The following is a 27,073-nucleotide window of genomic DNA, read 5'->3' as shown; positions in this document are numbered from 1 at the left end:
TACACAGGGCAAGTCATGCCCGAAGACTGGCGATCAAAGTGCAAAAGTTCAAAACGACCGGTCGGGTCGTTACATCCTCCCCCACTTAAACACACGTTCGTCCTCGAACGTGCCCAGAGTTGTTCTAGAAGCCAACCAATAGCTGGATAACTTTACTATGCATATGCCTGGGGTGATCCCATGTCACCCTATCTCATATAGGTATGATAATACATTGCAACTAAAATTTTACAGTCCAAATCCCATAAACCATAGAACCACATTTCCACTTCTAAAGTTATCGATACGATCAGAATCTCACATCTATTTTCATAATTAGCCCGAACAAGCTGTAATCACCCATACTTGCAATCTCAGGTGCAATCACTTGATATGACACATAACTCAAACATTCGTAGTGATAACTTCTAATTATAGCAGCTGCACACAACACCGGAACACCGATAGAAAAACTCTTATCAACTAGAGTCTCACCCCAACACCTTCATATACTGCCAATGATCACTAAGACACACGGTAAGCCATAACCATTTCCCAGATTAACCATTCAAGAGGACACTCTTCATTTGGCAAATACCACAATAAATTTCTGAGCTGAAGCTCGATATTATCCTTCCAATATGCTGAAATTGAACCCGTTCATATTCATTAATGATCCCAACGATCTCCTCTAATCCAACATACCACTCTGGTGACATGGCACCTTAATATAGGCCTAAGCCACAACTTGCATAATACGCGCACCAATAAGCAACAGTCCGAACATACCTCCAATCATGAAAATGACTCAAATGAAAGAGTTGTACTTCAAGCTCACTAGTACCACCACAACACAAGGCTGAGAACCCGACTCGCATCGTAGGAACGTAACACACGAATCTAACTCGAAAGATCATACCTCTACATAACCTCTCTGCGATGTGCGATCCTATCCAACACTGCTCTATATGGACCACCTCAAGTCACTATGCTCGAAATCGATAACCACGTACAATTTGATGTCTAGAACTAAAGAAAATCATCATACCCACGGTAGAGCAAATAACCTACATCACACAAACCCGACAGGACATAACCAATACACCATTCACAGAGCAACACCAAATTTCTCTTCCCGCTCGACTTCCACTATGAAACCCCAATCGAACCGTACCATAATTGCCTATAGTCAACGAATCACAACACCTCGCAACACAGAAAGGTAACTCATAGATCTCCCCAGATTACTAATAAGCTCAATAATAATCGAATCAACAAATCCCTCAGCAATACAATTCGGAGCCAACCAAGCCAACTCAAATTAGAACACGCATCCATGTTGGCCTGCCAACAAACTCCTTATCATGAAAATCCTGGAGCTGCTCTACAACTCCCTTAACTCTGTCGGTGCCATACGATACGGTACTCGACATCGAATCAATACCAAAATCAACAACCTTGCCTGGCGATATGCCCGGCCACAAGAAACACATCCGAAAAGTCCCTTACCAATGGAGCTGAATCAATATGAGGAGCCTCAGCACTGGCTCCCATTACAAGAGCCCAATTAAGAAAGGAAAACCCTTCCCAGCCGTCCGCTGGGCCTTCGAAAAAAATCTCTCTAATAGGACATGATCCATCGAACATCGCCACTCAATTCGTGGTATTTTCCGGCATAGCCAACAGTTCCGCCTTAGCGCAATATCCCAGAATAACACAACACGGAGACAACCAGTCTGAACCTCATATCACGTCTAAGATCTAATCTACCAAGTAACAAAAGATCCGTTCGGATCTCCAAACCCCGATAGTCACTAAACAGTGCCGATATACGTGATCTACAACTACACATAGCCTGAATATAAGAACTTTCGTCTCCAAATCCAGACGGCACATGAACCAACACATCCGATCCCAACTTTGCCGTCCGAATACATGCCATACCTCTAATACCCAGTCACCTCACCAAAGATAATCTAAAATTCTTCTATGCCACCAAGCAAACTCGAATATCAGCAGCCGATCTAGCCCGAAAGTGTCGCACTACTACCAAAGTTCCATCAACTTAATCACATTGCTTTTATTTTATTGAAACATATAATCTCGTCAAATCATTTCCTTAATCATCTGAAGATCCCTTCTCAAACCATCTGACGTTCATTTCTCTAATTATTTGAAACTACCCGCTGCCTAAGAGTTTTATGAACTCCCTTCCAGAACTGAACTGAACCTTACACACACTAATCTCGATCCTCCACTACATATCACACATACCATACCATCCTAGTATAACATGAGAACTTCATCTCCCTTCCGAGCCACAGACATCTACGTACTCAACTAGTCAAGAACTTTCTATTGATCCCATCACGAAGAAAAATCACTATACATCACATGCTCCGCATGCCTATGGAAAATATAGATCTCCAAATTGCAGTAGAAATCCTCAAGGACTCTCCGAATTCCATTTTCACAAATTCAACTGATCCTTCTACTAGACCAAGCTAAGCAAGCCATCAAAACCCAAGAGCATTACTGCAAAATACTTGTAAGAACTTATTACCTCGAACACACACAAGGAGTTAATCATATCCTTACCATACTGATCCGATGTACTATCAAGCTGCTCCATCTATCTAAACTTCCTTCTGATTCATCTTCAACTTGCAATTCCCTCTTGATATAGCACCATAATTCTTCAACTCAGGCTTACCACACAAGATCCAAGCATAAAACCACACTGTCTAAGAACCATAAGCCGCTGACTACTCTCTCAAATATTCCAAAAAACATTACATTCGAAATACTTCGCTCTGAAGAACTTCCTGCGGATCTAAATCCGTTACCTCCTAATATTAATACATAGAATCCCACAATTAATATAGAAAACACCACAAGTCTTGACGTCTTCCTAGGAAAACTCAGTTTCTATCCATAAGTACAACTTGAAAGCCTCCAATTATTGCATGTAAAATTTGAACACAATAGGACCATTCTCTAGAGGCATCCACTCTACTTAAACCGCAGTTAGATTGATTAAATGAACGGAACAACCTGTGCTTCATTTGCGCTCCGACACTACAGAGTGTGACCTCATTTCAATATAACCAAGCAACTTCTGCCCTATGCACCGAGCATTCCTTACCAACCACAACTCAAGTCATTCCCCGATTCTCGTACACCCATAAGGCATAACATAACCTTTATTGAAATTTCCTTTACTCGAGCCATAACTGATTCACAAATACGCCTCAAACTGGAACCATTAGAGCACATAACTGTGCAATCAACTATTCAATAGCGGACTCCCCCACTTGGGTCAAAGCCATAGATCAAAACACGCACCATAACTTATAACGCGTATACTTTATTGCTTCCATAATACCATAGTGAGATTAGACTCAGTCCTTCATAAGCTCTTGAAACACCGACCATCAGGTACTTTAACTCTATATAAATCTCGCATTCACTCTCGTAATAGTTAAGCCCACTCTATCAAGTGACCCAAATTTAAATTTCAACACATATGTTTCACTTGTGAATGAGATCTTCTAACAGACAGCATAAGGATCACATAATCTCAGAACACCGCAGGAGACAACCAGCCTGCTTCGCCTCAATATAACATTTCTGTATACCTTCCACCGTCATATACATTACATAGTCACTTAATTTTTCCTGAGTCTAAACTCATACCGCAACATGAAATTTACTTCACTCCAACTAGGAGACATGAAAAGATTCTTCACGCACCCATAACTCGGGGCTACACATCCAACCACAATGGAAATCAAACACTTAATAGTTCATCTATCATCTATCATCCATCAGACCTTCCTCATCACTTCCAAGTCATATAGATACCTCTCGCAGTACCAACATACTCATCACATAGTTGTCAGCCATCACTTCTACTAATAGGGACAATACCGCACATATAAGTTCAAAACACTTGCTCACACAATCAGCACCTCGGTGCTCAAGCCATAGGTAAATATCCGGCCTTAAGTCGTCTAGAATGGCCCAATATCAAACTCATAGAGATCATATCTCGCCCATCTATCAGGGAATCACAAGCCATCAAGGCATATCTGATATTGAGCGCTCGTGCGCACATACGAACGCGTGGAAGGAATTTCAAGAGTTACTTTTTCAAGCTGAATCAAGGACGTACGATAAGAATTCAAGAATGCAAAGTTTTCCTAAAGGTTTTGTAGCCTCTCGAGGATAAATACAGACGTCTCCATACCGATCCGCGAGACTCTACTAAACCTGCTCATGACTCGTGAGACCTATGTAACCTAGGCTCTGATACCAACTTGTCACGACCCAATTCCCGAACCCAGTCGTGATGGCGCCTCTCGTGAAGACAAGGCCAACCAGACCAAAACGGGACACCTCTTTAAGCAGTTAATTATCATAAAAAGTAATAAGCATAATATAATATCCATAGGCTGCAAAAACTTTAATGATAACAACAGTGGAAACCATTCTGACACAGCCCAAATCGGGGTGTCACAAGTCATGAGCTACTACAGAATCTGCTATAGGTCTACAAAGTACGAAATCCTATACAACAGTCTGAAGAAAACATAAATGATAGAGGATAAGAGAGATAAGGGGCTGCGGACGTCAACAACTACCTTGTAACTTTAAATCACTACCTAGCCTGGAAGGAATCAATGCTCAGGTGCAGACTCTGCTATGCCTAAATCTGCACACATGGTGCAGGGAGTAATGTGAGTACTCCGACTTAGTGAGTAATAATAATAAATAACGGCTGAAAGCATGAAAACACGTACAGGCACAAAACATTCTATATAGAAGCAGTGAAATCACTTAAAACCAGTAAATCAATGAAATATCAAATAAAATCTCTTTTAAAGCAATTAAAATAGGTAATTTGGCGGTAAATAACAACTAGAAATCTGCCCCTCGGGCTCAGTATCAAAATACAAGTAGAAATCTGCCCCTCAGGCACAATATCAAAATAACAAGTAGAAATCTGCCATCGGGCACAGTATCAGTCACTCAGTACAGTATTGGCCCCTCGGGATCACTCTCAGAACAATATCAACCCCACAGGCTACCTCACAATCACTCATATCAGCCCCTCGGGCATAGTATCAATCACTCATCATAATGGGTACTCGTGCTCACTGTGGGTGTGCAGACTCCGGAGGGACCCTTTACAGCCCAAGCGTTATATCAAGCCACCTCGTAGCATCATCACTCAAGCCACCGCGTGGCATATAAAGTATCTCAGGCCCTCGACCTCATATCACTCGGCCTCACATCACTCAAGCCACCGCGTGGCATAAATAGTAACTCAGGCCCTCGGCCTCATATCACTCAGCATATCCTCACATATGGCCCTCGGCCTCACTCAGTCCGGAAATCATCATAAGCCCCTTGGGCATTAGTAAAATAGTAGTTCTCAGCCCAAAACATGATGTAGAAATATCATTTTAGTTTCAAATCTGAGTAAAAGTGGCTGAGCTTGTAAAACAGTAGATATCAACAGGACTGAGTTCAAATAATAAGTCAAGCAGTATGGAAACAGTGATAAAAATCCCCGAAGGGTTCAAATAGTTGGCACGAAGCCCAAATATGGCAATCAACCCAAATCATGATGATAACAAATGAATTTCAGTCAAATATTCGGTAAAATCATCAATCGGGATGGACCAAGTCACAATCCCCAGTAGTGAAAGACCCCACGCTCATCATCCAACGCGTATCTTGCCTCAATAAAACACTACGATGTGCAATCCGGGGTTTCAAACCCTCAAGACATCATTTACAATCATTACTCACCTCAAACCGACGAAATTTCTAGCTCGCGATGCCTTTGACCCTCAAATTGGCCTCCACGTGCGTCGAATCTATCTAAAATCAGAACAAATACATCACAATATGCTAAGGGAGCAAAGCCCAAGCGAAAACAATCAACAAAGGGCACGATTCCCAAAATTACCAAAACCCGAGCCCCGGGCCCACGTCTCGGAATCGGATAAAATTTACATTTTTAGAATCCTCATACCACCACGACTCTAACCATACCAAAATTATCCAATTCTGATACCATTTGGTCCTTCAAATCATCATTTTACATTTTTGAAAGGTTTCCCAATTTTCTTCCCAAATCACGAATTAAATGATGAATTCAATGATAAATTCATGTACTCTAGCCAAATCTGAGTTAAAATCACTTACCCCGATGAATCTCGTGAAAAACCTTCGAAAAATCGCCAAAATCCGAGCTCTCTAGGTCAAAATGTTAAATAAAACCCAAAATCTCGTATTTATAGGGTACCCCTCAGGTTCCAGCCTCCGCGGGCCGCACCAAAACGACCGCGGTCCGCGCAAGCCAGTGCGGTCCGCGCAAACACAACCGCGGGCCACACAGGCCTTCCTCTGTAGTGACAGGTTTTAGTATTTTTGCCATAACTTTTGCTATAGATGTCTAAATTGCAATATCTTTACTTTTCTGGAAACTAGATACGAAGGGCTACAACTTTTGTTTTTGAATCATCTCACAATTCCTTGTGGATCAAAAGATATGAGCTTCCGAAGTTGGACCGACGACCTGCGGATCTTCATGACCGCGGACCGCGGACCATTTTCCGCGTCCAACACTAAACCACCGCGCCCAACATTAAATTCACCGCGCCTAGCACTAAAATTTCTGCCTCCATCCATTTTCTAAGTTCAAGAATATCCGGACTCACTCAAAACTCACCCGAAACACACTCGAGGCCCTCAAACCTCAACCCAAACATACCAACACTTCCCATAACATCATTAACACTTTGTCGAGCTTTTGAATCACTCAAAACAATATCAAAATACCAAATCAACTTCGGATTCAAGCTTAAAAACTTAGAAATTTCAAATTCCACAAACAACGCTGAAACATATCAAATCAGGTCCGATTGACCCCAAATTTTGCACACAAGTCATAAATGACATAACAAAGCTACTGCAACTCTTGGAATTTCATTCAAACCTTTATATCAAAATCTCACCTATCAACCGGAAATCGCCGAAATCTCAATTTCGCCAATCCAAGCCTAAACCTTCCACGAACTTCGAAAATGCATTCCGATCATGCTCCTAAGTCCCAAATAACCTAATGAAGCTAACCAAATCATAAAAATTTCCATCCGAGATCAAATACACATAAGTCAAATTTTGGTCAAACCTTTCAAATTTAAGGCTTCAAACTGAGAACTGTTCTTCCAAATTCATTCCGATTACCTTGAAAACCAAAACCAACGATTTACATAAGGCATAATGTATACACGGGACAAGTCATGCCCGAAGACTGGCGATCAAAGTGTAAAAGTTCAAAACGACCGGTCGGGTCGTTACAGGCACTTGGCTTCCAAGGTTGTTGAGAGTATTTGTCCATATCTATTCCTTTGATTATAAGTTGTACACTAGGTATCTACTCTATGCGATCGTTCTGCTCCTTGAGCTGCTTTTGCAAAGTTAGTACTAAACTTTGTAAATCAGAATTAACTGGGATACCTGACCCTCCATCGCGAGATTCGCTAGGAGTTCCTCCGCTTTGAATTAGCAAGTCCAGAGTGTGGATTCTTTATGGTTGCGGTGTTGTTTGGATGTGGACTTGGTAGTACAGTTGGCAACCTACTGACAGAATCTTGAAGAGCATTGTTGACTAGTTCGGTGATTAATTGCTTGAATGCTGCATCGATAGCTTGATCATCCTCATGTCAATCATTCATATTCGATTCAGACCCGTCAGGAGTTCCTTCTCGAGATTGTCGATGAATATTTCTTGGTGAGGGGATTAGAGTTCCATATCCTTGTTGATTTAGCTGATTCAACTGATGTTGCTGATTTTTTTGGTTGTGTAAGTTTTGTTGGTTCTTGTCGTTGACGTTTGACATGATTTTTTTTTACAGAAGAATGGATTTGGAAAGTAAAAAGATTATCAGATTTCCGGTAATGGAATCAATTTATTTAACCAAAAAATAGAAATTTCGGTCAAAGCCTATTTTTAGTAATACTTGGGTTACTGATAATCAAGAAAAAGAATATTTTTGTAGTAATGAAGAAAAATACGAAATAGCACAGTAATCAAGCAAAAGTAAATAATTGTATTCAACTAGTAATCAGAACGTGTCCAAAGAAATAACATTTCCATCCCTTATATAGTTATCTCTAAGTACAACATTTTCCCCTTTTATGATCAAGTCATTATGATCATTAATTGACATTAATGAAACGTTATAATTGGTAATCGTAACTGTTTTATGAAGATTGTGTAACGTTTATAATCATTCATGCTCATTAATTGAAGACCAATGAACCTGTCCTTTTTACTGTCTTGGTTCATTCCAACGGTGCCTCTTTAAATTACTAAAGAGACTCGAGCAACCCTTTCTTTCTCGTCTCTTAGACATTTTACTCATACCTATTGAGACTCACATTTCCTTAAGCACTATTCTCCAGCTGGAACTTTCTAATGATCCACGTGTCTTGCTACGCCAACCACATAATTAATTTCACGTGTAGTATTTATTTTCCCCAATACAACTGTTATAAAATAATAAAAGAAGAAGAAGAGTATTATAGAGGAAAGTAGGGAGAGTGAATTCTTATTGAGTTGGGATGAATTACAATGGAATAGAACTCCTCTATTTATAGGGAAAGAGTGACTTAGCCACCAAGTAAAATTCTTACAATCTCTCTAAAATATAGACATTCATCTTAAATAAAACTCTATTTATAATACTCCCCCTTGAATGTCTTTCAACAGATAATATGTCTCATGAAACCTTAACTAAAATAAGACTCAGTGGAAAAAAAATTCTAGTAAAGGAAAAAGAGTACACATATCTAACAATACGCCTTTTGGCTGCCTCGTTAAAAACCTTGCAAGGAAAACCCAGTGGGACAAAACCTTGTAAGGTAAAACAGCACAACGCGCATTAACTCCCCCTGATGAGGGCATCAATTCACATCCTTGAGCCTTCGTATTCCAATATTGTGCACCATCTTCAAAAAATCATTGGTAGAGATTTGATAAACAAATCAGCCATATTAACTTGAATGTATTGAACCTTGAAATCATCATTCTTGATACATATGTAATGTCTTCATATAATGTCGTGGAATAGCCTTTTCAATATCTCCATAGAGGTATTTTCGCTATCACGTTATCATGCTTATAGTTATAGCAGATACATATGTGTACAAATTGCACTTAGGATGTAGTACTTCAGGACCAAAAATTATATATGCTTTAAGCAATTTAAATCCTTCAGGGATTGTCGTATAAGTTGTCATATAAGCCATATAAATAGTCTTTAGATGCATATTAAGTTTTATGTCATGCTAGACATATAAGATAGATAAAGGTTATTGCACCCACCATTGACTTTATGCTTTCAAGTGTTTGAACTACATGTCCAAAACTATATGTCCTTCATATGAAACCAATTCTATTTGAATTGTGTCTCTTCATTTGGCCAATATTTTTGTGTTTGTATTCGACAGACTTGAAGTCCTCATCTATACTTAGCTCTATGATAGATGTCGTCGATGAACATTTTATATCGGTTCCAACATTTTTTATAAAGACATAACATAGAGATCTCTTCCTTCATATTTTCAGGTACCTGAATCTCTCTTGAGATTTTATAAAGTGTTATATCATGTGATCTTCTAGATCACTTACCTCCTTATTATGATCATTTTGATCATTTTCTCATTTTCTTTATCAAGAATTTTAATTGAAACCGACTTGTCTATACGTTTTGAGCGTACCATAGACTTTGTCCTTCTAGGACTTATTCTAATAGGAGCATTTGCATTGAGAATATAATTACTTTCTTTAGGTCACCCAATGCGTCTAGCATGATTTGCAATATATTGCAGATGAAATAAATTTTTATGAACTTCAAGTTCATATTATCTTATTCAAGGATCTAGATGTATAAATGATAATTCATTCAATGTAACTTTTTCTCAACTGTTTATCTTGTCTTCCCCTCATGTTAGAAAAACTAACTTGCTTCCTCAACTTTGGAAAAACATCTTTGTGAATTATGGTATTAATAAAAATATACACCGCACATCAATAATAATAAGATGAAATTATTTGGAGACCCTGAACCACTTGTAAGGGAGAAAATAACATACTTTCGTATATAATGTATATCAAACTGATATATATATAACTTTTTTCTTATAAATAATAGTTTAACTATTAAGTGGAGGCACTCAATAAATTATTTTTCTAAACCAACTGTGATGTAGACCAACTTATCAAGATGAACTGTCTTGAATAAAAAATATGAAAATTATGCTCGAAATTAAATTATAGAGTAAGTCACCTCGCAAACATCAAGTTGCGGGTTAATAATAATCGCACATGTAACCATCTCATAGATGCATCTTATGTGGTATACATAGCAGGTGAGTGGGACCATATTCACCTTTGATATTTTCAGCATTCATCGGATTCAATCCCAATTTTAGTTGTTCTATTAATTAATGAGAACAAGCAATATAAGAGAATCCGTAAAGAACTTTCTAGTTCTTTAATATTTACTCACGTGAATTCTCTTTTATTTTTGCACATCATACTTAAATTGATATGGCTAAACTAGTTATACCAACTGGATAAATTATCAATATTGATAAACTCCAAGTTTACACCATGACGTGGGCAATTATCAATAAAATCCAAGTTTATTTTGATATGGGTTTTTATATCAATAAACTTCTACTTTATTGTGGCATTCTTTTATTTGTGTAGTACAAACTGGAGAATAAAGCGGGTAGCTTTTCACATACATATTACCCCGCCACAAGTTGTAGTAATAGAAGATGTTAAATATTTCCTTTATTTATAGTCTCAATATAATCAACCGCTTTCGCATATAATTTAGAAACTAAATAAGTTTCTTTGAGACTTACTACACCATAATAAATTGACATGATAATCAATTATATTCCTCCAAAATAGTAATAGTTGGCTCTTCCAGAGCTCTCAATTAATTTGGTACTACCACATATTCATCAACATCCATATGGTGAATATCTCTTTTAAAGAGAATGTTATACCATTATGATCATGATCAAAATTATATGCAAGATTTGTTTCTTCCATTACTGTTATCCTTTAATAATTACATTAGCAAAATATTTTGGCGTACAATGGGTAGTGACCAATGACCATTCAAGTCATAATAATGATATTATCTTCTTATATCGTTTCAAACATCCTTCTAGAGGTGAGTGTGATAGATTCACTACCACTTGCACATTCATATTCTTCCAAGAATGAATATGTATTCACAAATCACATGTTGTCATATTCACATCATGAATAGACCATAATCATCTATATATGATTTACAAAATCTCATGTCAAATCAATGACAAATATTCCTTTCATAGAGTGAAAGATTATTTTGAGAATCCTTATTATTCTCGTTACCATAATGATGGCGATTATAATTTCATCTATCGCTATGTCCACATCCATTAATACATTCATTGTGATAATTTTGTCTTCTTTTAGACTTATCACATATTGCTATCACATTCTCTTAACGGAACGAGAATGAAGCAAATTCAATGAGACGAGTTTCTAATTCTTTGCCCATAATCATACATGAATTTGATCATGGAAAGACATAGAAACTTTACCACTTTGGGTGGTTATAATTTCTTTCAAACTCCATTAGAGTTACTGTAATGACCCGAAAGGTTATCTTTTTTATGTTTTAGAACTCAATTCTGCACTTTTAAGCCTTAAAAATCTCATTTTTACCCTCCTCGATTTTGCGTTCGCAGTCCGGATGTGTCTCCGAAAAGCTTTTATGTTAAAAGTTGTTAAAAATAAGAAATTTTGCCTAAAAACTTCATTTGAGTTGACTTCAATCAATATTTTTGGTAAACAGACCCAGATTCGTATTTTGACGGTCCTGGTGTGTCCGTATTGAGATTTGGGACTTGGGCAGATGCCCATAGTTGAAATCGGGAGTCCCTAGCCCGAGATATTGGACTTTGCCAAAATTTGATAGTTAAAGGCTTAATGAAACGAAAATGCTTGATCAAGGTTTGACTTTTTAGATATTGGGTCCGTATTTTAGTTCCGGAACCCGGTATAGGTCCAATACCATATTTATGACTTGTCTGTGAAAATTGGTGAGAAACAAAATTGGTTTGACGTGATTCGGACGTCCAGTTGAGAAGTTAGAAGTTTCAAAGTTTTCTTGAAAATTCCATTTGATTTGGTACTAAATTCATAGTTCTAGGTGTTATTTTAGAGATTTGATCGCGCGAACAAGTTTGTATAATGTTTCAAAACTTGTGTGCATGTTTGGTTTGGAGCCCCGAGGGCTCGGGTGAGTTTCAGATAGGCTACAGAGTGAAAATAGGAATTAGTACACTGCTGGTGCATCAGATTTTTGTTGCAGACCTCAGACCTCGCAAATGCAAGGTCAAGCATTGGATTTGCGACCACTGTTGTGTTTGTTGCAGGCTTCAGGCTCGCATTTGCGATGCAAGCAGGAATGGGGAGACCATCACATTTGCGATTGGTTCTTCGCATTTGCGGGATTCGCATTTGCGAACCGACACCTTCAACTGATCAAAATGACTTTTGGACGGGATTTTTCTCCCATTCTTCAAATTTTCAAAATCTAAAACACAAGAGGCAATTTTCTAGATAACCTTTCTTCCCTAAATCATAGGTAAGTTATTCTAAACTAGTTTCTTTCAATCTTTCACTATATTTTACAAGATTTCAACCTTGAATCTAAGGTTTTCATGGTGGTATTGGGGATTTAGACCTCAAATTGAGGTCGGATTCCAAAACTAATTGAATCATTTGGTTGGTAATTTACTAGATTCTATTGGTCTGGAGGCTTGTGTGAAGGGAAAAGTGGTGGTTGAACTCTGAGTTTGCCGTTGGAGCAAAGTAAGTGTCGTGGTTAACCTCGGCTTAATTGATTAGGTCTTATTTGGCTATTTGCTACGTGTTTGAATGTTAGGTACAACGTATAGGTCAGGTGACGAGTACCTATGCGTTGTTGTCGAGTTATAGCATGCGAGTGGATCCTATTCTTGTGATTATTGCTTTCTTTGATAATACTATCCTTGTTTAGACTAGCTACTTATTATGTTGAGCACTCCTATCATGTTTATGGACCTTTGTTATTGTTATTTCTATCTCCCTGTTATTATTGTTCCTTATTTTGGTGAGGGAGAGTGTAAAAGCACGAAGGGTGATGTCGTGACATATTTTGTGAGTGATAATGCACGAAGAGTGATGTCATGCCATATTGTGAGTGTTAATGCACGAAGGGTGATGCTGTGTCGTTTCTATTGTTTCATATGGTGAGATTAAGAGTAAAAGCACGAAGGGTGATGCCGTGCAGTTTCCTTTACCACTTTTACTCGTTTTATCACTTTAAGGCATATCGATTGATCAAGTCTTTATCAGTGCTTTGATTCTTTACCTTGTGATCCCCTCAGCATGTCCCCTTCCCATCATTGCTTATCTTGTTCTTCCTTTACTGCTATTATTGGTATATAAAATGTTATACTGCACAAGTTGTTTGAGGGTGTCTTGTCTTACCCTTGTCACTACTTCACCGAGGTTAGGTTCGACACTTACCAGTATATGGGGTTGGTTGTACTGATACTACACTCTGCACTTCCTGTGCAGATTTTGGTGTCGGTCTGAGCTGATCTTGAGTCTAGCTGCTGACTTCATTTCACAGGAGACCCAAGGAAGATCTATCGACGTCCGCAGACTATGGAGTCCCCTTCTAGCTGTTTCAATTTACTGTTTCTTTTAATTCGAATACAGTTGTACATTCTTTCAGTCAGTTACTTGTAGTTAATCTTAGAAATTTGTAAATTGTGACACTAGATTTTGGGTAGTTCTGTATAAATATTAAGGTTGTTATGGATTTCCGCACTTCTATAACTTGTTATGGCTTATTTGTTGTTAATCACTGAAAGATTTAAGAATTTGGCTTAATAATCTCTAATGTTGGGTAGCCTAGCAAGTGATATATTAGGCGTCATCACGGTCCCGACGGTAGAAATTTTGAGTCGTGACAAGTTGATATCAGAGCACTAGGTTGCCTAGGTCTCACAATTCACGAACAGGCTTAGTAGAGTCCGGGTGATCGGCACAGAGACGTCTGTACTTATCTCTCAGAGGCTACAAAGTTTTAAGAACAGTGTCACTTCTATTATTCTCTATCGTGCGATTTTATTCTCCCAGCACTAATCAAACTCTTCTACTCTTATTCTTTTACAGATGGTGAGAACACTTACCGCATCTTCAGTTGAGCAGCAGCTAGAGCCCCTAGTAGCATCTCCTAAGGGGGGAATATGATGAGGCCGAAGCCGTGCCAGAGGCCGAGGTAGGGGCAGGGCTCAGTCCAGAGCTGGAGCAGAAGCACCAGCGGCAGAGCCTTAGGTGGAGTTTGATGAGAAGGCTCCAGCCCAGACCATTCCAACAGGACCAGCTTAGGTCTCAGAGGGGTTCATCGCCACCCCAGCATTACAGGATGCTTTGGTCAGTTTAGTGGGCTGATGGAGAGTGTAGTCCAAACCGACACTTTTCCCATGGCACCAACTGTCTCTCAAGCTGGAGGAGGAGTGAGACTCCTGCTACTCGCACCTCGGAGCAGGTGACTCCCAGTATCAGACTCTAGCAGCTCAGCCAGTTGGAGTAGTCCAGCCAGCTATTGCGGCACAGGCCGGTGATGGTCATGCTATAATTCCCGAGGGTTTATTGAGATTGGACAAGTTCACCAAGCTCTTTCCAGTTCACTACAGTGGTGCACCTTCTAAGGATGCCCAGGATTATCTTGACTGCTGCCATGAGGTGCTGCGAAGCATGGGGATAGTGAAGGTCAATGGGGTCGACTTTGCTGTGTTTCATATGACTGGTTCCGCCAAGAGATGGTGGAATGACTTTGTATTGAACAGAGCAGCTGGGTTGCCTACTTTTGCTTGGGATCAGTTCTCTCAGATATTTCTTAAGAAGTTCCTTCTTGTCAACCTGAGAGAGGACTATCGCAGGCAGTTCGAGCGTCTCCAGTAGGGCAGTATGACAGTCACTTAGTATGAGACCCGCTTTGTGGATTTGGCCCGCTATGTTATTCCTCTACTTCCTACCGAGAGAGAGAGAGAGGGGGGGGTGAGGAGGTTTATTGAGGGACTTGCTCAGCCTATTAGATTGCAAATGGCTAAGGAGACCGGTAGTGAGATTTCTTTTCAGACGGCTGGCAATGTTTCCAGGAGAGTCGAGATGGTTTTAGCTCAGAAGAGTGGTCAAGGGTCTGTTAAGAGGCCGCGTCACTTCAGTGGATTTAGTGGAGGCTCATCTGGAGGCTGAGGTACTTTTGGCAGAGTCCATCCTCCCAGGCCATTTCATTCAGCACTCCAAGCTTCTCACGGTGCTTTAGGTGATCGTGTCCCTCATATGCACTATTCCGATCAGCTAGCCTACAGTGCACCACTAGCTCTTATTAGTGAACCTCCACTCCAGAGTTTTTAGGGTGGTTACTAGGGCCGACAGGGTCAGTTTCAGGGACATCAGCCACAACAGTCGAGGTCTTGTTATACTTTTGGTGATCCGAGGCATATTGCTGTAGAGATGCTTCAATTCTATCTGATTCGGGTTCTACTTATTCGTATGTGTCTTCCTATTTTGATTCATATTTGGTTGTGCCCCGTGATTATTTGAGTACCCCCGTGTATGTTTCCACACCTGTGGGAGATGCTATTGAAGTAGATCGCGTTTATCGTTCGTGTGTGGTTACCATTAGGAGTCTTGAGGCTAGTGTGGACCTTTTGCTTCTTGACATGGTAGACTTTGATGTTATTTTAGGTATGGATTGGATGTCACCTTATCACGCTATATTGGATTGTCACGCCAAGACGGTGACCTTAACTTTGTCGGGGTTGCCTCAATTAGAGTGGAGAGGGTCTCCAAGTCATTCTACCAGCAGGGTTATCTCTTATATGAAGGCTCGGCGTATGGTCGAGAAGAGGCGTCTAGCTTATTTGGCTTATGTCCGCGATTCTAGAGCGGAGGTTCCTTCCATGGATTCTGTACTAGTTGTCCGGGAGTTTCCAGAGGTATTTCCTACAGACCTGCCGTGGATGCCACCCGACAGGGATATTGATTTCTTTATTGACTTGGTTCCGGGCACTCAGCCCATTTCCATTCCTTCATTTCACGACCCCATTTTGCCCTCCGTGAACCATCATGAAGATACCTAGTCCTCTACGACTAGGTAAGCCTAAATTGTGAAAGATAAACCAAAGTGCAGAATAAAAACAAATTAAAACAGAATGAAGAGTGATAAAACAATGTTTAAAAGTACCACTCGGCATACACAATATTTAACTCTCAAACCAATACATATTTCCAAGACCCGGAAACCCATAAATCACAAGCTAAGGATCATTACACAGTACTCTAACTCCAGAATGTCTAACAAGAACAGAAATACAGAAGGGCTAATACTTAAAAGAGAGAATAGAAAGGGACTCCTCAGTCTGCGGACGCGACTGATATACCTCGAAGTCGCTGGAGCAGTCGCCTCGCCTCAAGGGTGGTAGGACTGAGTCGTAATACCTGGATATGCACATGAAAAACATGCACAGAAGGGGCATGAGTACACCGCAGCGGTACTCAGTAAGTGCCAAGCCTAACCTCGGTCGGGTAGTGACGAGGAAGGTCAGGGCCCTACTGAGATAAAATAAAGAATATAAGACATTACAGTATATGATAAGCAGTACAGTTGAAAACTAACGATAAGAATTTAATACAGGAAAACAAGGGATTCAATAACTGAAACAGAGGCAAAAACAATCACAAGGAAATGACCGGGGATCTCTCAGTATCCTGAGGATCTCTTAGTACCCTCAATATATGCCAGGGATCTCTTGGTATTCCGAGGATCTCTCGGTATCCTCAATATATGCTAGGGATCTCTTAGTATCCTGAGGATCTCTCGGTATCCTCAATATGTTCTAGGGATCTCTTGGTATCCCGAGGATCTCTTAGTATCCTCAATATACGTGCCGGGGATCTCTCGGTATCCCGCACCTCTAATTTAACAAGTAAACAAGTAATTCTAATTTAACATGCTTCACATAATTCAATTAAGGCAGTTTAAGCAAATAAACAGTTAAGTCAATTAGACATGCTTTTTCTAAGCTAACAACAGGTTTAAATTGCAAGTAAAATGAAACAGGAAAAGGAACACAATTGAAATTTCTTAAAGAAAACCGGATTTTCAACAATTAGCTCAAGTACGCACTCGTTACCTCACATACAAGGCATTTCAAATATCAAATATACCGAATCCTAAGGGGGAGGTCCCGCACACAAGGTTAGACAATCCACTTACCTCGAACCGGCTCAAAATCAACCCGAAACAATGCTCTTGCCACGAGTACTCGACTCCAAATGGCTCAAATCTATTCAATTCAATTGCATAATGTGAATAACACTTCAAGTAACTGATTCTACAAAGAAATTCTAAGCTAATACGCAAAATTAGGTAAAATGACCAAAAAGCCCCTCGGGCCCATATCTCGGAATCGGGTAATATTTATATTTTCAGAATTCTCACACTCTTCCGAGTTCATGCATACCAAAATTATTCAAATCTAAGGTCAAATTCCCAATCAAAAGTTGAATTCTAGGTCTAAGAACTTCCTTCCAACTTTTCCCCAATTTTCATCTCTAATCCGAAATTAAATGATAAATTCATATTTAGATTAGTGGGTTACAAGCAAAAAGGAGATAAGAATCATTACCCAATCGATATCTATGAAAATACCTCAAAATCTCGCTCAAATCCGAGCTCCCAAACACTAGTTTTGATAAAAATGGCTAAACCCTCGACTTTGAAATTTTATATCTGCCCAGGTAAATCCTTCTTCATGAACGTGGAAGGACCCTCACGTTCGCGAAGCACAACTTCGCTTGGCCCAAATTTCCTTCATCGCGAACGCGATGCCCCCTGTCGCGAACGCGGTAGCAAACTTCCCCCTCCTACGTGAACGCGGGACCCTCTTCACGAACGCGTAGGCATACGACCTCTCAGCTTTGTGAATGCGGGACCCTCTTCGCGAACTCGAAGCATTAAGCTTCCACCAGTCCCATCTCCTCTTCGTGAACGCGAGACCCCACTCGCGAATGCGAAGAAGGAAACTAGAACTGGAGACCTGCTGTATTTTCTACAATCCTCTAAGTCCAAAAATGATCCATTGAGCATCCGAAATACACCCGAGGCCCCCGGGACCTCAACCAAACCTGCCAACCGATCCTAAAACATCATTCAAACTTGTTTCAACATTCGGAATGCTCAAAACAACATCAAAACACCTATTTTTCATCAGATTCAAGCCTAAGAATTCCAAAAACTCTAAAAATACGCTTTCGATCAAAAAGTCTATGAAACCTTGTCTGAATGACCTGAAATTTTGTACACACGTCACATTAAACACTACGGAGCTACTCCAACTTCCAGAATTCTATTCCGACCATCGGATCAAAATCTCACTATCGAACCGGAAACTTCAAAAATTCAACTTTCGGCATTTCAAGCCTAAATTAGCTACGGACCTCCAAAACACAATCCGAACATGCCCCTAAGCCCGAAATCACCCAACGGAGCTAACAGAACCATTGGATTTTAATTCCGAGACCGCCTTCACACTATTCAGACTACAACCAACTTTCCAACACTTAAGTTCTCATTTAGGGACTAAGTGTCCCAAAACTCTCCGAAACTCAAAACTGAACATCCCGGCAAATCAAAATAGCAGAAATAAACATGGGGAAAGCAGTTAATAGGGGATCGGGGCGTAAATTCTTAAGACGACCGGCCAGGTCATCACATCCTCCTACACTTAAACATTTGTTCGTCCTCGAACGAGCATAGAGACATACCTAAAGTAGTGAAAAGATGAGGGTAACGGTTGCGCATATCCTGCTTGGTGTCCCAGGTCGCCTCCTCGACCGGCTGACCCCGCCATTTAACCTTTACCGATGCAATGTTCTTTGACCTCAGCTTTCTAACCTGCCAGTCCAATATTTCCACTGGCTCCTCAACATAGGATAGATCCTTGTCCAACTGGATTGAACTAAAATCCAACACGTGAAACATGAGATATCGGATGAACTCCTGCCAAACTGAGAGGTAAAGCAAGCTCATAAGCAACCTCCCCAACACGCCTCAATATCTCAAAATGACCAATAAACCTCGGACTCAACTTCCCTTTCTTCCCAAATCTCATAACGCCCTTAATAGGCGAAACCCAAAGCAGAACCCGCTCTCCAACCATATAGGAAATATCACGAACATTCTGGTCCGCATAACTCTTTTGTCTGGACCGGGGTGTACGGAGTCTATCCTGAATCACCTTAACCTTATCTAAAGCATCCTGAACCAAGTCTGTGCCCAATAGTCTAGACTCACATGGCTCAAACCAACCCACCAGGGATCTACACCGCCTACCATATAAAGCCTCATACGGTGCCATCTGAATGCTAGATTGATAGTTGTTGTTGTAAGCAAACTCTGCCAATGGCAAAAATTGATCTCAATACCCTCCAAACTCAATCACACACGCACGAAGCATATCCTCAAGAATCTGAATAGTACGCTCGGACTGACCATCCGTCTAAGGGTGAAATGTTGTACTCAACTCTACCCGAGTACCCAACTCATGCTGAACGGCCCTCCAGAACTGTGATGTGAACTAAGTACCTCTATCTGAAATGATGGACACTAGAATACCATGCAGGCAAACGATCTCCCAGATATAGATCTCTGCCAACCGCTCCGATGAATACATAGTACATATAGGAATGAAATGAGCGGACTTGGTCAGCTGATCCACAATCACCCAAATAGCATCGAACTTTCTCAAAGTCTGTGGGAGCCTAACTACAAAGTCCATGGTGATTCTCTCCCACTTCCACTCCGGAATCTCTATCTGCTGAAGTAACCCACCCGATCTCTAGTGCTCATACTTCACCTGCTGACAGTTGAGGCACCGAGCTAAAAATCTAACTATATCTTTCTTCATCCGTCTCCACCAGTAGTGCTGCCTCAAATCTTGATACATCTTCACAACACCTGGATGAATGGAATGCCGCGAGATATGGGCCTCCTCTAGAATCAACTCTTGAAGCCCATCAACATTGGGTACACAAATTCAACCCTGCATCCTCAATACCCAATCATCACCAATAGTCACATCTCTGGCATCACCGTGTTGAACCTTGTCCTTGAGGACAAGCAAATGAGGGTCATCATACTGCCGCTCCCTGATACGATCAAATAAGGAAGACCGAGAAACCACGCAAGCTAGAACTCGACTGGGCTCCGAAAGATCCAATCTCACAAACTGGCTGGCTAAGGCCTGAACATCCATCGCCATAGGCCTCTCCGATGCTGGTAAATAAGCCAAACTCCCCAAACTCTCTGCCCAGTGACTAAAAGCATCGGCCACTACATTGGCCTTGCCTGAGTGATACAAAATAGTGATGTCATTGTCCTTCAGCAACTCTAACCACTTCCTCTAGTGCAAAGTTAGATCCTTTTGCTTGAACAAGTGTTGCAAGCTCCGATGGTCAATATAAATCTCACAAGGCACACCATATAAATAATGGCGCCAGGTCTTCAGGGTATGAACAATGGCAGCTAACTCAAGGTCGTGGACTGGATAGTTTCAACCTGGTCATAGGGGCTGCGATCGATGAAAAACCCTCCACAAAACGACTGTAGTAGCCCGCCAAGCCAAGGAAACTACAGATCTCGGTAGCTGAGGATGGTCTGGGCCAACTCTGCACGGCCTCTATCGTCTTCGGATCTACCTGAATACCCTCACTCTCTCTTAGAGTCTGAAGCACAGTCCTCAGGTGCTGCTCATGATTTTCTTAACTCCGGGAATACGCCATAATATCATCAATAAAGACAATGACGAACGAGTCAAGATACGGCCAGAACATACTGTGCATCAAATGCATAAAGGCTGTTGGGGCATTGGTCAACCCAAATGACATAACAAGAAACTCGTATTGACCATACCGAGTCTTGAAAGCAGTCTTCGGGATATCTGGGTCCCGAATCTTTAACTGATGGTAACCTGAGCGCAAGTCAATCTTAGAAAACACTCGTGCGCCCTAAAGCTGGTCAAACAGATCATCAATACGAGGAAAAAGATAACGGTTCTTCATTATAACCTTGTTCAACTGGCGATAATCGATGCACATACGCATAGAACCATTCTTTTTCTTCACAAACAAGATAGGAGCACCCCAAGGTGATAAACTGGGCCAAATAAAACCCTTATCAAGAAATTGCTGTAATTGATCCTTTAACTCCTTCAACTTAGGAGGAGCCATAAGATACAGAGGAGTAGAAATGGGTTGAATGCCCGGTAATAGATCAATGCCAAAATCGATAACTCTATCAGGTGGCATGCCTGGAAGATCAGATGAAAACACATCGGGAAAATCCCGTACTATTGGGACTGAATCAACTAAAGGGGTATCAATACTGACATCTCTCACATAAACTAAATACGTGTCACACCTCTTCTCAACCATATGCTGAGCTTTAAGAAAAGAAATAACTCTACTGGGAGTGTGATCTAAAGTACCCCTCCACTCAACACGCGGTACACCTGGCATAGCCAGCGTTACGGTTTTGGTGTGACAATCAAGAATAACATAATGGGGCGACAACCAGTCCATGCCCAAGATAATATCAAAGTAAACCATGCTGACTAACAATAAATCGGCTCTGGTCTCAAAACCACTAAGAGCAACCAACACGACCAATAAACGCGATCCACAACAAGAGAATCTCCCACAGGAGTAGAAACATAAATAGGGGAACCCAAAGAATCCCGAGATACACCCAAATGCAGAGAAAAATAAGAAGACACATAAGAGTAAGTGGAGTCTGGATCGAATAGAACCAATACATCTCTGTGACAAACCAGTATAATACCTGTGATGACAGAATCAGAGGCAACAGCCTTGGTACGGGCAGGAAGGGCATAGTATCTGGCTTGGCCTCCCCTTCTAGGGAGACCTCTACCTCCCCGACCTCCACCTCTGGCTGGCTGAGTAGATGGGGTATCAATTGAAGCTGTAACCATAGCCTGAGAACTCTGTGGGGCACGTTGTGGCTGAGAAGTCTGTGGAGGTGCACTCCTCCCAAGTCTAGGGCAATCCCTCACCACATGGCATGTGTCACCACACTTAAAACAAGCTCTGGGAGGACGTGGTGGCTATGACTAGCTCGGTCCAGGTATGCTAGACTGACCTCTAAAAGCACCCCACATAGAAGGCACGCTAGATACCAGAAGTACATAATAAAGCTCCTGAGGTCTAGGAGGAACTGGAATACCAGTTGTTGGAAGGGCTGAATGAACAAGGTGACTCATATAATCCCTACCATGATGACCTGCTGTTGGGGCACGGGTACCAGAGAAATGGCCCGACTCTTGAGACCTCTTGGCCTCCCTCTCCTCTCTCTCCCTAGCATACATACCCTCAATCCTCCTAGCAATTGTGATGACTCGGCCAATCGTCTCATGAATTACCACTTTGTTTTCCACATTTATGCTTTTTTATGCTTTATTTATCCGTGTTATGTGATATCGGGTTGGTCGGATCGAATTCGGAAGGAATTTGGTAAGGTTTGAGACACTTAGTCTCTTATGAGGGAGCTTAAGTTGGAAAAGTCAACTGAATATTGACTTATGTGTTAGAGGGATAGGATGTGAGTTCCGATGGTTCGGTTAGCTTTGGGAGGTGATTTATGACTTAGGAGCATGATCGGAATGAATTTTGGAGGTTCGTAGTAGATTTAGGCTTGAATTGGTGAAGTTGATATTTTAGCAATTTCCGGTTGATAGGCGAGATTTGGATATAGGGGTCGGAATGTAATTCTGAGAGTTAAAGTAGTTCCATTGTGTCATTTGGGATGTGTGTGCAAAATTTCAGGTCATTCATACGTGGTTTGGCTGGGTTTTTTTTATCAAAAGCGTAATTTGGACGATTTTAGAAAATTTGGCTTGGATCCAATGTGTTTTGGTTGATTTGATGTTGTTTAAGGTGTTTTGAAGATTTGTACAGGTTTGAATAAGGTATTAGGATATGTTTGTGCTTTTGGTTGAGGTCCCAGGGGCCTCGGGGTGATTTCAGATGGTTAACGGAGGAGTTGAGATGTTATTGCAGCTGCTGAAGTTTTGCTGCTTCTGGTGTTTTCGCACCTGCAGTTTAAAGACCGTAGGTGCGGTGCCGCATAAGCAGAGATTTGGCCGTAGAAGCAGGAGAGGCTTGAGGAATAGTAAACTGCAGAAGCGGCTAATGGGATCGCATCTGCAGAATCGCAGATGCGAAGGGAGGCTCGCAAATGCGAAATGGTGAGGTAGAGTCAGGAACTGCAAATGCGGTAGAGGGACCGCACTTGCGGAGTCACAGATGCGGCAAGTGGATAGCAGATGCGGTATTTGGTCGGGTAAGTGAATTTCACAGAAGCGGAGGATTAGACCGCAATGTGGTACCATAGAAGCGGGTTTTGGACCGCAGATGCAGAAAGGCATGGGCAGAACATATAAGTCATTTCATTTCGCGAAATTGAGCTATTCCACCATTTTTTACTTCGGCCTTGGAGCTTTTTGGGCGATTTGAAAGACGGATTTCAAGGGAACTTCATTGAGGTAAGGAATTTAGACCTAAAACTCGTTCCTATGCTATTATTTCATGGATTAGAGCTAGAAATTGTGGAAAATCAAAGGTTAAAATTGGGGAAACTTAGGCCTTTAATTGTGGATTTGAAGGACCATTTGGGGTCGGATTTAAGAACTTTTGATATGTATGAACTCGTGACGAGATGAGGAACATATTGATGTGAAAATTATCAAATTTCGAGACGTGGGCCCGGGGGTCGGGTTTTGGTAATTTCGGGATTTGTGCCCTTTATTGATTGTTTTCGCTTAGGCTTTATTCCTTTAGCATACTTTGACGTCCTTGTTCTAATTTTGGATAGATTCGATGCACTTGGAGGCCGATTCGAGGGGCAAAGGCATCGCTAGCTAGAGATTTAGCCGGTTCGAGGTGACTAATGATTGTAAATAATGTTCTGAGGGTTTGAAACCCCGGATTGCACATCATAGTGCTATGTTGCGGTGAGACACACGCTTCATGACGAGCGTGGGGTCATGTACTATTGGGGATTGTGACTTGGTCCATCCCGGTTGATGATTTTACCGTATATTTGACTGAACACTATTTGCTTTCATCATTATTTGGGCCGAATGCCATATTTGGGATTCATGCCAACTATTTGAACTCTTCAAGGATTTTCATTGCTATTTCCTCACTGTTTTGACTTTATACTCAAACTCAGTCATGTTATTTTCCATTGTTTTTATACTCAGCCATGTTTACTCAGTTTTAAGACTTAAATGATATTTTAAATGATGTTTGGGATGAGAAACACTGTTTTACTATTGCCTGAGGGGCTTGCGAGTATTTTTGACTGAGTAAGGCCGAGGGCCTAAGTTGTGAGGAAACACTGATACTGATTTGAGGCCGAGGGCCTGAGATATATATATGCCATGAGGTGGTTTGATTGATATGAGGCTGAGGGCCTAGTTTGATGCCGCGAGATGGCTTGTTATTGTGTTTGGGCCATAAGGGGACCCTCCAGGAGTCTGCACACCACCAATGAGCGTGGGTATCTATTGTGATATAAGATTGAGCCCGAGGGGCTATTATTGTTCTGAGATGTTGCTCGATGGGCGAATGTGGTTATATTGTGCCCAAGGGGCGAACTTCTATTTGTTTACTTTACCTTAAGTACCTGTCAATTACTTGTTAAAGAGGATTTTACCTGACTTTTCACTGTTTTACTGCTTTTAAATGGTTTTACTGCTTCATTATAGAATGCCTTATGCCTTACATGTTTTCTTACTTTCAGTCGTTATTTACATTTGTTACACTGAGTTGGAGTACTCACTTTACTCCCTGCACCCCTGTATGCAGATTCAGGCGTAGCTGGTTCTGCTCCCGAGTGTTGATTCCTCCAGCTTCAAGTTGGCTTTCGGAGATTACGAGGTAGCTGTTGACGTCCGCAGCCCCGTGTCTCTACTCTTTTATCGCTTCTATTTCCCTTCAGACAGTTGTACTAGTTATGGATTTAGCAGATTTGTATTATGAATTATAGATGCTCATGACTAGTGACACCCCGGTTAGGGTTGTGTATAGGTGTTCTTCCGCGTATTTATGTTATCATTGTTATTTTAGATTTATTTTATCATGATTAGACCGTTTCTAAAATGCTTAACTATTAATAATTGGAAAATTGGAAGTGTCAGCTGGCCTTGTCTTCACGAGAGACGGCATCACGACTGGGTCCAGGTTTGGGTCGTGACAAGTTGGTATCAGAACCTAGGTTACATAGGTCTCACGAGTCATGAGCAGGTTTAGTAGAGTCTCGCGGATCGGTACGGAGACGTCTGTATTTATACTCGAGAGGCTGCAGAACCTTTAGGAAAAACCTCATATTTTTGAAATTCTTGTCGTTCGAACTTGTTGATCCGAGTACTAAATCTTCGTTATTCTATTCTCTCATAGATGGTGAGAACATGCGCTACCAGACAGGGTGGGCGATCACCAATGCCACCAGCTGTGGCCACCAGAGGCCGTGGACGCGGTCGTGGTAGTGGCAGAGCAGCGAGGGCAGCACCTGTAGATCCACTAGCTGCCCCAGCTCAGGATCACACTCCAGCTATGGACACTCCAACAGCATTAGCTCAGGCACCGGCTGTGCCTATTCTGATTCCGGGTCTTCAGGAGGCCTTAGCTCAGATCTTATCAATTTGCACTAGCCTGGCTCAGGCAATTTCAGCCACTACAGTCGCAGCTACTTCTCAGGCCGGGGGAGGCAATCGGACTCCCACCGCTCGTACACCTGAGCAGTTCGTGCAGGGACTTCAGACGTCGGGGGCACATCCAGCCCAGCCGGTTGCAGCTACTCAAGAATATGTAGTTCCTGCCATGACAGAGGACGAGCAGCGTAGGTGGGAGAGGTTTGGTAGACTTTAGCCTCCGTTATTCAGTGGTACAGAGGGCGAGGATGCTTAGGGTTTCTTAGATAAGTGCTAGAGGATGCTTCGTATAGCGGGTATTCTGGAGACCAGCAGGGTCGCTTTTACCACCTATCAATTTTCAGGAGCTGCTTTCACTTGGTGGGAGGATTTTGAGAGGAGTAGGCCTGTTGGTGCAGCACCCCTTACCTGGCAGCAGTTCTCCGTTCTCTTCCTGGAGAAGTACATGTCGTAGTCCTATAGAGAGGAGCTGTGTAGGAAGTTTGATTGGTTGCGATAGAGGGAGATGACCGTGTTGTAGTATGATTTGAGGTTTTCTAAGTTGGCTCGTCATGCCATCTGGTTGGTTCCGACAGATCGAGAGCGGATCAGGAGATTTGTTGATGGTCTCACTTATCAGCTCTGTATTTTTATGACCAGTGAGAGGTTATCTGGTGCTACTTTCGAGGAGGTTGTGGATATCGCCCGTAAGATTGAGTCTATTCATCGCTAGGAGCGAGACGAGAGGGAGGCCAAGAGGCCTCAAGGATCTGGTAGTTACAGTGGTGCTCCTTCAAAGGGTCAGTTTCAGCACGACAAAGGCCGTTCATTCAGGTCTGCTCAGCCAGCTTGCCCAGATTATCGCGGGGCATCTTTGGGTCATGGTTATCATGGATCTCAGCAGGGCCAGTCATCACTCAGTGCCCTTCCAGCTCAGAGTTCATCTCGTGCTCCATCAGCTCAGGGCTCTTTATGCCGAATGCATCTGCTAGTCACTCCGGTGCGAGGGGTTCCCTTCAGTCCCCTTCTCCAGCACCTTGGAGTTGTTATGAGTATGGTAAGATGGGCCACATGTGGAGGTAGTTTCCTCATCGTGTTGCTAGTTCGTCCCAGCAAAGGGGTTAGTCGTCAGCTCCAACGCCAGTTTCTTCACCACCACCCGCTCAGCCAG

This window comes from Nicotiana tabacum, chromosome 7 (assembly GCF_000715075.1).
Source record: "Nicotiana tabacum cultivar K326 chromosome 7, ASM71507v2, whole genome shotgun sequence".
In the NCBI taxonomy this organism is placed as follows: domain Eukaryota; kingdom Viridiplantae; phylum Streptophyta; class Magnoliopsida; order Solanales; family Solanaceae; genus Nicotiana; species Nicotiana tabacum.
The sequence above is the reverse complement of the archived record's forward strand: the minus strand, read 5'-3'. Positions refer to the sequence as shown.